This window comes from Giraffa tippelskirchi, chromosome 5, assembly GCF_054371585.1.
Source record: "Giraffa tippelskirchi isolate mGirTip1 chromosome 5, T2T-mGirTip1v1.2.pri, whole genome shotgun sequence".
Classification (NCBI taxonomy): Eukaryota; Metazoa; Chordata; class Mammalia; order Artiodactyla; family Giraffidae; genus Giraffa; species Giraffa tippelskirchi.
Genome location: NC_137279.1, coordinates 31,665,481 through 31,682,572, shown reverse-complemented (window position 1 = coordinate 31,682,572; position 17,092 = coordinate 31,665,481). Strand labels below are relative to the sequence as shown.

At 49.3% G+C, this 17,092-nt stretch overlaps 1 long non-coding RNA gene across 1 annotated transcript; it reads left to right on the top strand.

Moving 5' to 3' along the window:
• The first annotated feature begins 2,162 nt into the window (after positions 1-2,162).
• On the top strand, positions 2,163-16,957 carry LOC145505386 (uncharacterized). Its single transcript, XR_014052978.1, has 3 exons — positions 2,163-2,676; positions 15,875-16,312; positions 16,411-16,957. It is a non-coding gene; the product is annotated as an uncharacterized LOC145505386 (long non-coding RNA).
• The last annotated feature ends 135 nt before the right edge of the window (positions 16,958-17,092 follow it).

Here is a 17,092-nt window from a genome sequence, read left to right as displayed (position 1 = left end):
CAGGCAGATCCCTCCAGGCTGGGGGTCCTCCCAGGGGTCAGTCCCTGATGCGAGGTCGCCGAGATCCAGCAAGCTGCCCTCTCTCTGATTCCTGTGCGAAGCCCCGCCCTGTCCCCCGTCCTGCTCCAGAAGCAAAACAAAGCAGGTTCTGAATCTTGGCTGCTGGCTGTCTCCTGCTGACACAGGCCTCACACTCAGGCATGCACTGAGAGGTGAAGCCAAGGCTGGTGGACTCCCGGACTGGGTGCCCTGCCACCCTGCCTAGTCTGGCATGAGCTTGGGGAGACCCCCAGGACTTAGATGATGGAGCCTCACAAACTCTAGGTGGGAATACAGGGAGGGCCCCCACCCAGAGTTTTTGATTTGTGGTTTCGGGTGGGAGCCTGAGAATTTGCATTTCTAGCAAGTTCCCTTGTGGCTGCTGTCCGGAGGATCCCACTTTGAGAACCACGGATACAGGCCAGTGGTTCTCACCTTTGGCTGCAATTGTAAAAAGGGCAGATGCCTGAGTTCCCCACCAGAGTTGCCCTGTGATCAGGCAGGGCTGACCTCAGGCACTGCAGAGTTTAAAGGCCCCTTGGGAGAGTCTAATGTGCAACCAAGGTTAACAATCAAGGATGTAGTTCCCCCTTCATTCAGGGGAAACCGAGGCCCCAAGAGTGGAAGAGATTTACCCCTCTCTGGTCATAGGGCCAGTCAGTCCTTCTGGGGCAGGGTCTTCGGTTGGTGTTGCTGCACCTGGCTTTTGGTGGGAGTACATCTCTTTGCCTGGCCGCACAGGGATCCTAAGTGGGCGGGGAGCTGGGCTCAGGAGTAGGAGTCAGTGGAAGGGGGGCATCTTCAAGGACAAAGCTGTGTCCTACTGTGTCCTCCAACTCTGCCTTACCCAGATCCAGCCCAGGAACGTACACAAGGCAGAGCTCCAGACCACATTCCCTGGTTAGATGCCAGGTGGGAAATCAGAGCTGCCTGGAGAGGGGGATGGGTAGGCAGCTTGTTGGACGCAGACAGGGGCTGAGCTGCAGAGCAAGATGGCCTGGGGTTGGTAGCATTGGTGGGGATGAAGGAGGGAAGGAATCAGGACTGAGTCAGTCCATGCTGGGGCCAGGGTGGACCACTGTCTGGTCTCAAATTGACCTTGACCTCCTCTACCGCCTGGGCCAAGTTCTTCTGCAGGAGCCTCAGATGCCTCACTGTTACCATGGTGGACCCCATGGACTCCGTGATGGAGAGACAGTGCTACCCTGATGTCAGGAATTACTACAATCCTTACACACTCGCCCACCTGAATTGGGTGGACGCAGGATCACACACATCCTGTATCAACTCTGTGGGGTCTCAGGTACAGTTATACCTGATGTCAAGGCCCCACTTGCCACTTGCTCTGAGCACCTGACCACAGGCCATTCCTGCCACCCGCTCTGAGCCAATTAGCCACTTCCTTGGTTGGCACACTCGAATATTCTCCATGGAAATGTGGCGTGTCGGCAAAGCAGGGCTATAAATTCTCTAGTGAGCCATCTCCTCATTAGTTAAAAAGAGGAAGGGCTTCCAAAAGGAATGAGATAAGTGGCCCAGTACCGGAATGTTCTGCTCAGCATAAGTGTAAATATTATAAATAAGCATCTCCAGTGGTCCATCTGTCAACCGAGGCAAATTAACCTAGTGTTGGCACGCCTAGGGGAACTCTTGCAGCCACTCACTGCCCAGCCTCCTCTTCCCTGACCCTGGGCTTGCAAAGGAAGCTAGCAGCCTTTTCATTGACCTTGACACTGGAAGCAGTGAGTCTAAGGAAGCGAGAAGGGTGACAATGAGGGTTTTTCCCCAACCAGAGTACATCTCTGGGGGGAGTACCAAGTGAAGAGTGACATCACTGTTTCTCCCCGCCACTTAAATGAGGTCAGGAGTGCTGTGCTTGTCAGGGGAAAAGGCAAATTCTTTTTATGGGGCAGGGGTGTGAATAATGAATGAGATGGTTGCTGACAACACAAGGATTCTATGGGCACCTGTGCCAGCTGGGTCTTTCATCTGCTGTCTGCTGGTCCCTGCCGTTGGGCTCTCAGATGAGGTCGGGTATTCTTAGTGATGTCACGGGACAAGGAGGCATCATAAAGAGGGGAGGATAGAACCAGACTCTCATGATGGTGGAGAATCCTTACATCACGGCCATGCATCTGTCTCTCCCCGCATCTGCGCTCTCAGGAAGGGGAGAGGTGTCCCTGGGGAAGGGTTTTCCCTTCCCCGTCAACGTCCTGCTTTTTTCAATTCAGGTCTCCTGAGTGCTCTCTCTGCTACCCCCGCTGGAGGTAGGCAGCGCCTGGCCAGGTCTTCAGGGGGTGAAGAATACCCCTGGCCAGTCGGTCCTTCTCTCACTTGGCCAGTCGTTGTCCAGTTTCTCTGGCCAGGCCTCTTCCTTCTTGTCCCCTCAGCGGGAGCAGGCACAGCACTGCAGGCTCTATGAAGCCTTGCTCTTGACCCTAGGGTAACAGTCAGTCTCCAGCCTGCTGGGGATTGGTAGTTGGCAACCGCACCCCCACTCTTGGACTTCAGTCTGCATCAGCTGGGGGGCCGCAGGGTCCACTGTGGCCTGGTGATCAAGAGATGGGGTCATGTCCAGGCTCTCCTGTGGCTCTCTCCACCACACTGATCTCCCCTGAAAAGTCTCCACCAATACAGGTGGGTGTGTGAGTAGACTAGTGTCTTTGGCTTAATTCAAGATGGGTCGTTACCAGTTCCCTGGCAAGGAGGACAGGGGGTCTGAATTGGAATCCAGCAGAGTAGGGCATGGATACTGCCACGGGTCCCAGGTGTTGGAAAGGATGCTGGTCTTCACAAATGACCCCAGCTGACCCTGTGCCCAGATCCTACAAGAGCACAGCTTAGCGCTGCCCTGATGACAGCGGTGGGTGTCCCACAGGGGTGAGGATGGTCTAAGGCTCAGCTCCCAGAGGGAGGACACAGGGACTCCTTCCCAGAGCTGTGACCTGGGTCTGAGCATGTGGCCAATACCTCTGGGGCTAGCAGGGCTGCTGCATCCTCTCTGTCGTTTCTGTGGCTTCCTGCAGGCCAGACATGGTCCCCAGCCCTGGGGAGCCAATCACAGGTGGACAGAGATCAGACAGATGGCCCCACTTCCCTGGAGTACTCTACACAAGAGGCAACACTCCCACTTGGGGGACGCCTTTCTCACATAGAGATGCAAAAACACATGCTTGGCAGAGAAGGTTATTTCCTGCAAACATTGAGTTGGAGGTGGAGACACTCAAACTAATTCATGCAACAGGTTTGTGTTGGAGGGGTCCCTGTGGAATGAAGGATGATAATGTTGGGGTCCTGCAAGCCCATCTGCACTTCCTCCTTCAACCATGAATGGCCCAAAGAAGGAAAGGTCATTACCCCTCTCATTTGTGTTAGTCGCTCAGTCGTGTGTGACTCTTTGTGACCCCATGAACTGTAGCCCGCCAGGCTCCTCTGGCCATGGGATTCTCCAGGCAAGAATACTGGAGTGCATTGCTATTTCCTTCTCCAGGGGATCTGCCCGACTCAGGGATTGAACCCAGGTCTCCTGCATTGCAGACAGATTCTTTACCATCTGAGTGACCAGGGAAGCCCATCATTTACTAGATCAGAAAACAGAGTCTCAGAGGGACCAGGCATCTGAGCAGACATGCTAGAGCTGGGAAGAGGCCGAGGTGGATTTGGTGTGGCTGCAGTGCCCTAGTTCCTGACATCAGATGGAGCCAGGGGGCAAGTCCTTCCCTTCCCTAAGAAGTCTTTCCTGCTGGCTCATCAAGCGATTATTAGAATTCAGCGTGAGTCCCAAAGATTCAATTTGGTGCATTTAATCCTATTGCATCTATTACCAATGCCCTATCACATTCCAGAGTGTACACGACAAAATGCAAATGATAATTAGGTTAACACTGTATCCTCTAAAACAATAATAAATTAATGCTCACTTAATAACCGACCTTAAAAGTGGAAATGGCTATGCTAATATATGATAAAATATCTCTCTGTATATACACAACACTCTGGAAAATACATTAAAAATTAATTATAGTAAAATCGATATGAGTAGAAGCAAAAGTCCCTTATGCGAAGGCAGTAAATGTGCTTAAGACCTTACGGGAAAGAAAGAAAAGTAACCCCGTGTGATGAAAGAGCTGGGGAATGCTTATGGAAAACTTTTAATAAACGTTCTCTCCGCCAGCAATTTACATGACAGATGCTGGGAAGATGCTTCTCTCTGATGCAGTGTCATGAATGATCTCTGTCACTCTTTCTTCTTCAGCTGCAACTTTGTGGTTTGGTCTGCTGTTGCCCAGCCTTATTGGAGGCCACCCTCCAGGAGTCCCCAAGTGCTATATTGGTCCTCTGTCTGCCCTGCATCAGTCAGAATGGACTGGGTTGTGATGTGGTAACAAATAGCCCCTATGCAGGACTACCCACAGTGCTGTACTGTCTCTCCCTCACACGACAGCACTGCAGGGCTGAGAACTGTCCAGAATGACCATCTCTTCATGGCATGGCTCAGAGATGAACCTCCCTGTCAAGGACTCTTCCTGAATCTCTGGCTGGAGAAGAAAGTTCTGTATAGTTTCACATCAGCAGTTCCATCCCCCTGCCTGGAAGCCGAAGAAAGTCACTTGACCATTCATTCCTTACATCACAGAGTGGGTGAGAACTGTCCCCACGTTCCTGGAAAGAGGAGGAGAGGGAGAATTGGGGAGTTACATGCTGTCTTGGGGGTCCCTCCCCCAGGGGAGAGGTGGTCTCCACTGAATGGAGAGTCTTGGAAGCCTCTGAATGAAAGCACCCCTCTTGCTGCCCAAGTTCTGGAGATGCAGGGAAGTATAACAAAGCCGCCAGTTTCCTGCACAGGGAGGCCAGGCGGGGATGTGGCTAAGGTGTGCTGGTCAAGTGTGCTGGCTTGTCTGATTCTCAGATCAGACCAAACCTGCCCACATCCCCAGTGCCAGGCCTGCCTGGGCAGCCTGTCACAGAGTTCCTTAGGTAGAGAGTGTGGCCACTCTGGGCCAGCCTGCCCACAGGAGGAGGAAGGAGGTGGAGATATACCAAGCACACCTGGTTCCTCCTGTTTTCAGTGTAGATCTTATTATTGTTCAGATGTGTTGAGGTCGACGAGTCAGGAGATGATTGGCATTGAAAAGGTCATTTGTGACTCACAGTTCCCAAGTGGAGGAGGCAAGCCACGCCACATAGGGCTGCACAGGGAAGCACCAGGGTCAGCCAGGAGGAAGAGGAATGAGGGGAAAATGTGGGCAAGCGCCTGTATTGTGTTTCCTGCAGGAAACAATGGAGGAAGCAGGGTCAGTCTCAGGACTGGGTAGTCTGAATAATTCTAGCGGGCTCTAGGGCATTGGGGTTGTCCCTGGCCGTGTGGCTGCTTGGATCAGGGGAATAGTGGCTGGAAGGTGACAGCCCAATAGAGGAAGGAGGCGGGTGGCTCTGCAGGGGTTGGTTTACGTAAGAAAAGTGTGTTTACAGCCTGGTCTTCTACCATCTCTAGGAACCAGCTGGCCCAGCGAGGGGTGGCCTGTCCAGGAAAGTTGAGGCCCCAGATGTCAATGCATCAGAAATTCAGAAAATGAAGGCATGGTGAACACCTGTCTTCAATACTTCCCGGAGCAAGCCCAGGGCAGAGAGAGGCCACAGTGCTTGTCATGGAGTAGGGCAGATGGACCTCTTAGCCACACCTTCCTCAAGGAAGACCTGGTTGTCCCCCATACATGGTCCTGTGTCTCTCCCTAAATGTAGAGATTACACTATTCCATATGGCAGAGCTGGGGTCTGGACCCTCTTTACCTGCTATTAGGAGGAATTGCTTCCAATTTTGAGTTTGTTGACTGGCCCCTTATGTAATCTGCATGGTTACCCAGCAAGGAAGGCTGTTATTCCCATTTCACAGGTGAGTAAGCTCAGGAAGCATCCGGCCAAGAGTCTCTGCTGAAGACTCTGTCATTTGGGACTTTACTGCAGCGTTTCTGTCCCTGCGCCTTCAGGGAGGATGCTGCAGTGGTGGAACCCTAGTCCCTGGGACAAACATTCCCCAGACATTGGGCAGAGAAGAGGCGGTTTCCTCCCTGGAATGGACTCCAGCCCTGACCGCCAGAGTTGTCCTGGCTGAGCGTGCAAGCTTGTGGTCCTGTGTGTCTTCTGATTTCACTTGATCATTTGTCCTTTTGTTAATTCCATGCACGTTCCGGCTAGGGCTTGTGGCATCTCTGAGATACCCCTACATGGCCAGGTATGCTGCCTGTGGCCACCTGCACAGCCCCAGTGAATGCCCACAAAAGCTTCTGCCCAGTCAGGGGCACTGTGCAGGAAGCTCGAAAGTACCAGGAGGTGTTTGTGGCTCACAGCACTTCACCCCCAGGTCTGGGACTGGTCCTGATAAATCTCTTAATTTTGCACCGAAGTTCTGAGTCATCCTGCTTTTGTGCTTCCTTTATTCCTTGGCTCTTTCTGGACATTGCTCAAATTCTCCGCCTCTGATTTATGACAGGGCAACCATCTGTGCCAACAAGAAATCTGAGTCTCTGGGCGAAGGAGCTTTTAGGAATAAATCCAAACAAAACTTTAAAAAAGTCACACTTAATCACACTTACTCTTTGTATCTGGGACCCAGCCCAAGCGCTGACTTGCAGCCGTTTAGTACAACTTGGGATTTGCTGGATTATCCTTTGTATTTATGTAGCTCGTAAGTCTCCCTTGACTGGTGGGATGTCTCCATAAATACTCCGCGGCAGGAGTGCGGTGGATGTGGGCTTGCTGGCAGTGGCCACATTCATATTTCACAAATGGCTGAATGGGAGGAGGTGGACCCGGTCAGAGATGCCTCATTGGATCCTGCAGTCTTCCTTGGCCTCCAAAGTGCATGTGACAGGTTTGCTCTTTTTCTTCTCATCTGTAACACCCTTGACCTTCCCTGACCTCCATGTGCTGGGCGTTCTACTCTGTCTCCAGGGGGTACAGCTAGAAGATCTTTGTTTATCCTCACTGGAATGCCTGGCCATGAGTATAGTATTCCCATTTTACACCGACGCCCATAAGGTGGGGAAATGGTCAACTGTCCAGGGTCACCTGCTTGAGGGTTTGGGATTTGAACCTTTGTCTTTGGGCCCCCAAGCACATGTTCTAGCCCCCATGCCACATATTTAACTTGTCAAACCAAAAGGGAGACTTTCAGAGCCCAGGACGAAGCCAGAGCTGATGCTTGATGCCTCCTAGTGCTTTCGAGGGTCAACCCCGAGGCACATAGGCTGGATTTCAGTTCCATGATGTGTGTGTACAGTCACTGACATACTGCCATGTCCCTGTCTGCATCAGAGCAATTCCCTCAATGAACTAATCTTCTCCAGAAAGTGGAGATGGCTTCCAGGAAGGAGATGGGTTCATCCAGAAGGCAGGGCCTGGACTAGTTAGAAGAACTGGGAATGAAGAGCCCAGCCTCGGAAAGGGGACCATCAAGGGCCCCTGATTGAGGGTGGGGGCAGGGTGTGGCTGGAGGGTGCTGACAGACCATGAAAATGAAAACCTTGGATGTTAGCCAGGAGGCTGTGTGCTGTCAGCAATGCCATTAAGAATAGATCGAGCTGGTGGACCAGGGACAAGTAAGTCATGGTAAATTCTTCATGAAAGATGCTGCTGAAGAAAGGGGGGAATTAAGACTCAAACTGTCCATGTTCTCAGCTCTCTGCGTCAGCCTTTTAGAGTAAATCCTAGTTAATGCTACCCAAGCAAGAGCAGGCTCACTGTTGAAACCAATTTCTCCTCTCTTTGCAGGAAGAGGGCTGCAAGGGAACACCTAGGGTCTATGCAGGGCCTTGGAGATGCTGGGCCTCAGAGGAAGAACACTCTGGTCCACAGCATTCTGATGGAGGAGGATTTTAAACTGCTGCTGTTCCAATTTTTGGAAAAATTTGAAATTATCCATAGTATCATTTCCAGAGTAACTTCTTTTACTTCTTGTACAGAATATTCATTTAATCAGGATAATCCTGGCACAATCATTTTGAGGAAAACATGCTTGTCCTGGAGGAGTCATCTGCAATTATTTACTTATTTATTATGATTTCATAAGAACAAAATTGAGCAAAATATTTTTGGCTCTGGATAAATGTCTACGAGAATCCAAATATGACCAAGAGCCTAATCACAGCTTCTGTTTCCATATTTTATACTCCTATCTACATTTATCTAATATACATATATATGCACACATATATCTCGGGTCACACAGAATCAGACACGACTGAAGTGACTGAGCACTCATGCATGCATGTATATGTATGTTATGGTTTACAGATAGCTGCATAGATAGATGCTTGGGTGCATAGCTAAGTGGATGGGTGGATGAATAAATGCATGCATAGATGCATAGGTAGGTAGACAATAGATAATGGACAGATAATTAGCTAGCTAGCTAGCTGATAGAAGCATAGATATATACACTGATGAGAGATAGACATATGATAATAAGAGATCGATGAATGATGGATGGATGGATACATACATACTTAGATGTGCTGTGCTAAGTCACTTCAGTCATGTCTGACTCTTTGCAACCATGTGGACTGTAGCTTGCCAGGATCCTCTGTTCTTGGGATTCTTCAGGCAAGAATACTGGAGTGGGTTGTCATGCCCTCCTCCAGGGCATCTTCCTGACCCAGGAATCAAACCCATGTCTCTTAAGTCTCCTGCATTGACAGGTGGATTCTTTACCAATAGTGCCACCAAGGAAGCCCTAGATAGATATACAGATGTAAAAATTCATAGCTGAATAGATATTAGACAAATAGATAAATACATGGATGAATAGATAGGCAGATAGACAGACATAGAAACCAAAACAGAGAGAAAAAATTTTCCATCTAAAGCTGTTCTGCCACCTGGTAGCTGGGGTGAAGTTTCCCTGCGTAGCCCAGTGGGTGACCCAGTTTTTAGGACTCTTTCTTCTGGGTAGAAGTTAATGGTCTTTACAGCCTACCTCTTCTCCCAAGGCTACCTCGACAGTGACCTCAGCAGGTGGTCACATGGACTGTTTCTGAATGGCCCTGCTCACTGCCCCTCAGCCCTGCCCTGGCCCGTGCAGCGCCTCGGCCCTCCCTGGCTGCACTGCTCTCTTGTCAGCTTACACAGGCTCTGCTCTTGCTGAGGAGGGAGGGTCACTTTTTGCTCACGGCTGCATCGCAGCCCCAATACCACGTGGCACCTAAGAGGTGCTCCTTAAATGCTTATATTTTTGCTTTTTATTGAAGTATAGTTGTTTTAGTTTCAGGTGTATAGCAAAATGTTTCAGCTATACACATATATATATCTATTCTTTTTCAGATTCTTTTCCATGATAGGTTATTGCAAGGTACTGAGTACGGTTCCGGGTGCTACACAGTAGGTCCTTGTTTATCTATTTCATATACAGTAGTGTGTATATGTCAACCCCTATCTCCCAAATGTACCCCTCCCTCATCCCTTTTCCCTTGGGTAGCCAGAAGTTTGTTTTCTGCCAATCTGTTTCTGTCTTGGATGTTCATTTGTATCATTCTTTTATTTTTTTATTTTATCCTTTTTAGACATGTTCATTTATTTATTTAGGCTGTATCAGGTCCTAGTTGTGGCCCAGGAGTTCTTTGTTGCAGCTTGTGGGCTCTCTAGTTGTGGCTCCGGAGCCTGCAGGCTCAGTAGCTGTGGCGCATGGGCTTAGTTGCTCCACAGCAGGTGAAATCTTAGTTTCCCAACCAAGGATCGAACTCATGCCCCCTGCATTGCAAGGTGGATTCTTAAGCACTGGACCACCAGGGAAGTCCCTGTATCACTTTTTTTTCAGACTCCATAGAAGTGATATCGTATGATATTTGTCTTTGTCTGATTTACTTCACTTAGTATAATAGTCTCTAGGTTCATCCATACTGCCGCAAATGGCATTATTTCATTCTTTTTTATGGCTGAGTAATATTCCATTGTATGTATGTGTATATATATATACCACATATGCATCTATACCACATTTTCTTTGTCCATTCCTTTGTCAGTGGACGCCTATGCTGCTTCTGTATCTTGGCTGCTCTGAATGGTGCTGCTGTGAACACTGAATGAACAGATGAGTGAATAGAACTGCATGTCAGGCACAAGTTCCCGGTGTGGTTGTCCCCACCCACATCAGCCCAACCAGTGTGCCCATGAGTCCTGACTCCCTGCACACTGGGGTCTGCTGGTCATTCTGAAAAATTGTCCTTTGTCCCCCAGACACTTGACCAGAGGCCCTGGGTCTTCCCTGGCAGAAGGAGAATGCCAGTCTATGTCAAGAAGGATGCTCTGCTCCTGCCTTGGGTCTTGGGAGGGAAAGTGTGTGTCCCCATGTCACCTGTGCTGAAAAGCATGTGGGGCCTGAGATTCCATCTTGGGGACCAGCTGTGTGACTCTGGGCCAGTGCCTCCGCATGGCTGAGCCTCCTGTTCTCATCTGCTGCAAGCATGGAGGAATCTTCTGGATGGGGCAGGGATATGTGTGACTTCAGTGCCTTGATCACCTTGTCTGGCTCCTGACTGAAGCCCAGAAACTGCAGTCTCCCTCGCCACCCCTTCCCAAGAGCCCTGGACACCAGGAGACCCCAGCAGGGATGGGGAGGGAGTGTGGGCATGACCCCAAACCAGAGGGGTTTCCTTGCTGCTGATGTTAAGAAGACAATTTTCTTTTTTAAGACAATGGCCCTCCACAGCCGGAAGACAGATTTGCTTGCATCCAGGCTCCATTAGAAACAAATATTTTATGGCTTTTATGTTAACCGGCCCCATTTATGTCTCATAATTTTTAGCACTAATATTCCGACAAGATTGAAAATCACAGGCCCAAAGAGAATACAGGTCTCCTGGTGATGTTTCCTAATTACGCCCATGTAATTAAATATACAAACAAACCCACACGCACGGCACACACACCTGCACATACATGCATATACCTGAACATACACAGCACACATGTATTTGCCTGCACATATATGGACACACACAACTACACATGCATGCACTGCCCATGCTTGTTGAGATGGGGATGGGGGGGCCTCAGGATCGGTGCTACAGTGGGTTGGCTCAGGGGCCACAGGAAGGATCCCTGGTTTGAGGTGGCTCTGTGATGTGAGACAGCTGGGCCCTGCAGCCTGACCCTGGAGCTGGATAGATGGTACCTTCCTGGCTGGGATGTCCAGGCCTTAAACCCTGCCTGCACGCTGGGGCATGGAGTTGCCCTCAGCAGTCTTCCCTTAGCTTGTGGACTCTGTCCATGGTAGCAACTGCTTGTTCATTCATTCATTCATTCTGCCAATGGAATTAGGCATCTATTTTCGAGCTGGGCATGTGATGGGATAAAAAAGGCTCTTCATAGGGGGCTGAATGGTGGCCCCTCAAAAGGATATGTCCATACCCTTGGAAATGGTGAGCAGGATTTATTTGAGCAGGGTCTTTAAAGGTGTTACTGAGGATCTTGAGGAGTTCACCCTAGATTGTCCAAAAAAAATTTTATTGCTCAGTTGTGTCCGACTCTTTGTGACCCCATGGACTGTAGCCCATCAGGCTCCGCTGTCCATGGGATTCTCCAGGCAAGAATACTGTAGTGGTTTGCCATTCGCTTCTCCAGGGAATCATCGCAACCCAGGGATTGAACCTGGGTCTCCTACAATGCAGGCAGATTCTTTATCGTCTGAGCCACGAGGGAGGCCTCCAAAAGAACTGGGATGCTAGTTGAGGTACTTCTGGGATTTGAGCCCATGATCTCCTGTTTATTAGACAGGCGCTTTAACCAACTAAGACTTGGTGCTGCTCACATAGTCCAGGTGGGTCCTAATTCCAATGACACATGCCCTTGTAAGAGAATGAGATGCAGACAGAGAAGAGGAGGGTGTCCTGTGCAGATGGAAGCAGAGATGCAGCCCCAAGCCAAGGAGCAGCTGGACCCCAGGGGCTGAGGGAAGAAAGAAACACGTGCTTACCTGGGGCCTCTGGAGGGAGCACAGCCTGGCTGACACCTTGATTTCAGAGTTCTGGACTCCAGAACTGGGAGGTAATATATATCTGCTGATTCAAACCACTAAGTTAGGGATAATTTGTTACAGCAGCTGCAAGAAACAAGTACAGTCATAATAAAGTAGGATCAGGGTGGTGACAGTGGACTTGCTGGTGCCTGGGGGCCCAGGGAGCCCCTTGTCTAGTTGGGGGTGAGCAGTCAGTTTCAAGATGTGCATACGTGTTAAGTGGTTTCAGTCATGTCTGACTCTTTGCAACCCCATGGACTGTCACCCACCAAGCTACCCTGTCCATGGGATTCTCCAGGCGAGAATACTGGAGGGGGTTGCCATTTCCTCCTCCAGAGGATCTTCCTAACCCAGGGATGGAACCCGTATCTCTTATGTCTCCTGCATTGGTAGGCAGGTTCTTTACCATGGGCGCCACTTGGGAGCTTCTGAACAAACACAGCTGGTTAGAGACAGAGGCCCAGGCTGAAGCCAGAGCTCTTCCCATCCACTCACCCAGTGCTTAGTGGGTGCCTGGGAAATGGCTGCCCATCCCTTCTGCTGGGTCCTGAGCCACAGTGACCAGCACGAGAGGGGCAGATGTTTAGGAAGACTTTGTGGTCAGCCAAGAAAATCCGCAAACCACGTCAGCGTTTCGAGCCAGTCACTATCTCAATCATCTGTCATCTTCATCTAAATGGAATGCAGAAGGGGAACATGCTTCCTTGCTCTGTCTCAAATGTTACTACCTGCTTCCACCTGGAACCAGCAAAGGAGTGTCCTGCTCACCTTCTGCCTTCAGGTCTCCCAGTGATAGTGTAAGGAGCCTGTCTGAATGGCCATCATTCTGGCTCTCTCCAGGGTTGGAGGAGCACTGGGCTGTCTCCAAGTCTCTGACACATCCCACTCCAGTGGTTGTAGTGGCAGTAACTCCACCGCATCTCTGGGAACTGCTGACCAAGAGCAGCGGGCTTCCCGAGGTCTCCCTTGAAACTTCACACATGGGGGCAGCATCCATACTTAAATGTAGGAAGCAAGGGCTCCTGGTCTGACACTGGAAAATTCCAAGTATAAAAGAATTTCCAAAATGAAATCTGCCCAGTGAGAGAGGCTTTTCTGGGGCTTCCTGCAGAATCATGGGGAATGATGGCTGTGATCAGAGGTACATGGTCAACCTTCAGCTTGGCGGGGACCCTGGCTCCCTGGGGTCTGGCTGGCTGTGGGTGCTGCCCTGGCGGCTCTCATGCTTTGGGGATGGAGGCAGCCCCACTAGCTGTTGTCCAGCTGGTCACCTCCTTTGACTAATAACCATGTGCCCTCTCTGTGCTAGACCCATACCTGGTCTTTCTTTTGAAAAAAAATAATTTTTGGCTGATCTGGGTCTTTGTTGATGCACAGGATTTTCTCTAGTTGTGGCAAGCAGGGGCTACTCTCGAGTTGTGGTGTGAAGGCTTCCCATTGTGGTGGTTTCTCTTTTGTTGCAGAGCACGGGCTCTAGGGAGCATGGGTTTCAGAAGTTGCAGCTCCTGGGCTCTAAATCACAGGCCCAGTAGTTGTGGGACATGGGCTTAGTTGCTCCACAGTATGTGGGATCTTCCTGGACCAGAGATCGAACTGAATTGTCTCCTGAATTGACGGGTGGATGCTTTACCACTGAGCCACCAGGGAAGCCCCCCTGGTCTCTCAAATATGTTAGTTTGTTTAATGTCACAGCAACTTTGGAGGTGGCAGTGATGAATGCCATTTCTGCTTTGTGGGTGAAAAGAGTTGTGCATGATTTATCCACACTCAACTAGGTTGCCTGGGACAGAGCAGGGTTTGAGGTTTACTTGTGCTCTAAGCTCTGATCATCGCCTGGCCAGACAGAACGTGGTGGGTGCTGACGAGCAGGTATGGAAGTATTTTTTCCAAGGTGGTCTTTCCTTGACGGCAGCTCAGAGTTCTCTGTGCTGGATCCCTCTCATCTCACAAGTGTCCAACCACAGAGTTCTGAAGGACCACAGATACAGTCTTTTAACCACAACACCTGATTTTCAGGTGAATAAGCAAAAGTGCGGTTGTCAGCTCATGACAGTGCCTCCCATGTCACGCAATCGCACGGGGAATTTTACACACATTGGTTTGTTTAGTTTGGGGCTATCTGGGAATCTTGCTTTAATCTAATTTGCTGAGATTTGACTCAATTAAAGGGTATTGATCTAGGGTGTCTAAAATTGCTGCCATTCATCAATAGTAGCTTGCTTATAAAATCTCATTGTTAATAAATCATGTCCTGGCTGTTCAATATGTAGTTATTATAGTTGGAATACAGATGCCGCTTCCCCTCTGGCAGACTGTGACAGATTCATGCTATTAGAAGTTGTCAACTTGCCTTTCAGTGAGTCTTCTCTTGGCTTTTATTTGTACTTTTTCTCCTCTGGATTTTGGGCCCCCAGAGAAGCAGTTGAAGAACTTTGAAGAGCTGTGAAGTTTCCGGAAGGAAGACCAGGCTGGGGTCAGTGGGAGTAATTCCATATTGGGGTACAATGTGTCATCACTTTGTTGTTTTGTTGGACAAGTAAGAGTTGGTCTGGTGGACCATGTCTGTCTTGGGAGCCTCATCTTGACAGAACCTCAGAGAATGTTACTGGGTGCAGGTTGAGGACAGGACCCCACAGAGCAGGTGGTTTCTTAGAGCCAATCGTGGGAGAAATAACTGCATTGTTGAAAGCAATGAAGGGGCTTCCCGGATGGCTCGGTGGTCAAGAATCCACCTGCCAACGCAGGAGACACTGGTTTGATCCCTGATCTGGGAAGATTTTACATGCGGCGGAGCAACTAAGCCCGAGTGCCACATCTATTGAGCCTGTACTCTAGAGTCCAGGAGCCATAACAACTGAACCTAAATGCTGCAACTACTGAAGCCCACATTCCTAGAGTCCATGCTCTGCAACAAGAGAAGCCTGCATGTCGCCTCTGGAGAGTACGCCCCACTCATTGCAACTAGAGAAAAGCCTGTGCAGCAATAAAGACCCAGCACAGCCATAAGTAAATAAACAAAAGTATTTTTTAAGAAAGGAATGAAATCGGATCATTTGCAGAGACGTGGATGGACCTAGAGACTATCAGAGTGAAGTAAGTCAGGAAGAGAAAAACAAATATCGTATATTAATGCATATGTATGACATCTTAAAAAAGTTGGTATAGATGATCTTATTTGCAAAGCAGAAATAGAGACAGAGACACAGACATAGAGAACAAAGTTATGGGCACCAAGGGGGGAAGCAGGGGTGGGATGAATTGGGAGATTGGGATTGACATATATACACCATGTGTGCCCTCAGTTGCTCAGGTGTGCTGACACTTTGCAACCCCATGCACTGTAGCCCGCCAGGGTCCTCTGTCCTCGGGGATTCTATAGGCAAAAATACTGGAGTGGATTGCCATGCCCTCCTCCAGGGGATTTTCCCAACCCAGGGATCGAACCCAGGTCTCCTGGGTCTTCTCAATTGGCAGGCAGATTCTTTACCACTGTGCCACCTGGGAAGCCCATATATATGTACACTACTATGTAGATAACTATATATTCCCTTTATATCTCAGGGAACTCTACTCAGTGTTCTGTGGTGATCTAAATGGGAGGGAAATCCGAAAAAGAGGGATATATGTATACATAGAGCTGATCCACTTTGCTGTGCAGCAGAAACTAACACAGCAGTATAAAGCAACTATACCCCAATAAAAATTAAAAGAGAAAGAATGACATAAATTAATAAATGATCCAACATCTATGAATTCTCTCCTTCGTGCGAACTGCTCAGCTAGAGACATGATAAATATTTGTTAACACGAGTTTTTGTGTTTCAGATAAGAAAGGTTCTCAATGGAGAGCTGGAACTCAAAAGAACCTGCTGATGCATCCACTTGGGCATCCTGTTTTGAGAGGAAATAGAGAGTCTTCCCACTAGGTCAGCATGACTCTGGCCAAGGAGACCTGGGACCTCAAGAGGGAGGTGACTGGCCATTTGTCCTGCTTCCCAGCCTGTGTAAGTGGGCACTGGTGTTCCTACGTGTTCCTGTGGTGAAATCCACAGAGGCAGGAGACGTTTCAGAGCCTCCTTGGTGCCCTTGCCCTGCAAGGTTGTAGAGCATGTAGTCTCGGCTGGCCTGTCTCTTCCCAGGACACCTACCAAACCATCAGCCTTCAGAGCCATCCAATCCATTTGCCCGTTGCAATGAAAAGAAGAAAAAGAGGAATGAGTTTTTTCTTTCCCTTTTCTGAGAACAAAGAAGATAAAGAGAATGGTGAGCAGGCCTGGACATTCCTAATTTTTTTTTAACTTTAACTGCTCCTAATTCTGCATGTCTGAACTAAGCATGCTTTTCTGCCCCTAACTCTGCAGGAGCTGCACTTCGCACCTATTTCCCTCAGACTCCATGCTAAATACATCCTGAAGAGCCAACTCATTGGAAAAGACCCTGATGCTGGGAAAGATTGAGGGTAGGAGGAGAAGGGGACGACAGAAGATGTGATGATTGGATGGCATCATCGACTCAGTGTACACGAGTTTGAGCAAGCTCCGGGAGATAGTGAAGGACAGGGAAACCTGGTGTGCTGCAGCCCATGGGGTTGCAAAGACATGACTGAGCGACTAAACAATAGCAACAATCTGGTGTTTACCCTTACAACACCCTTCCCCTTGTAGCTACATATCAGGAAGGAGGGCACAGAGCCGCTGAACTGCCAGACTCAATTACCAGGTTAGTGATGCCAGCTTATGACTGTTTTTGGTGAGATCCCACACCTTTGTTCCTCATCACTGACTCCTGACTGTGAGCCCTCATCTTATATAAGCCCCTAGGCTCCGGGCACAGTTCTTGAGACATGAACCTACTGTGTTCCCCTCTCTGCCGGCTGATAATTAAAATCACCTTTCTATTTCCTCCAAACTCTGTCTCTGTATTTTTTATCCGACTTCAGTGGGCAGAGAAAGCCAAGATTTTGGCCAGCAACATGCCCAGATTTTCATCTCTTCTGAGTCTCTCAGACTGTACTGGCACTGGATGAAAACTTCTCTGAAAAGC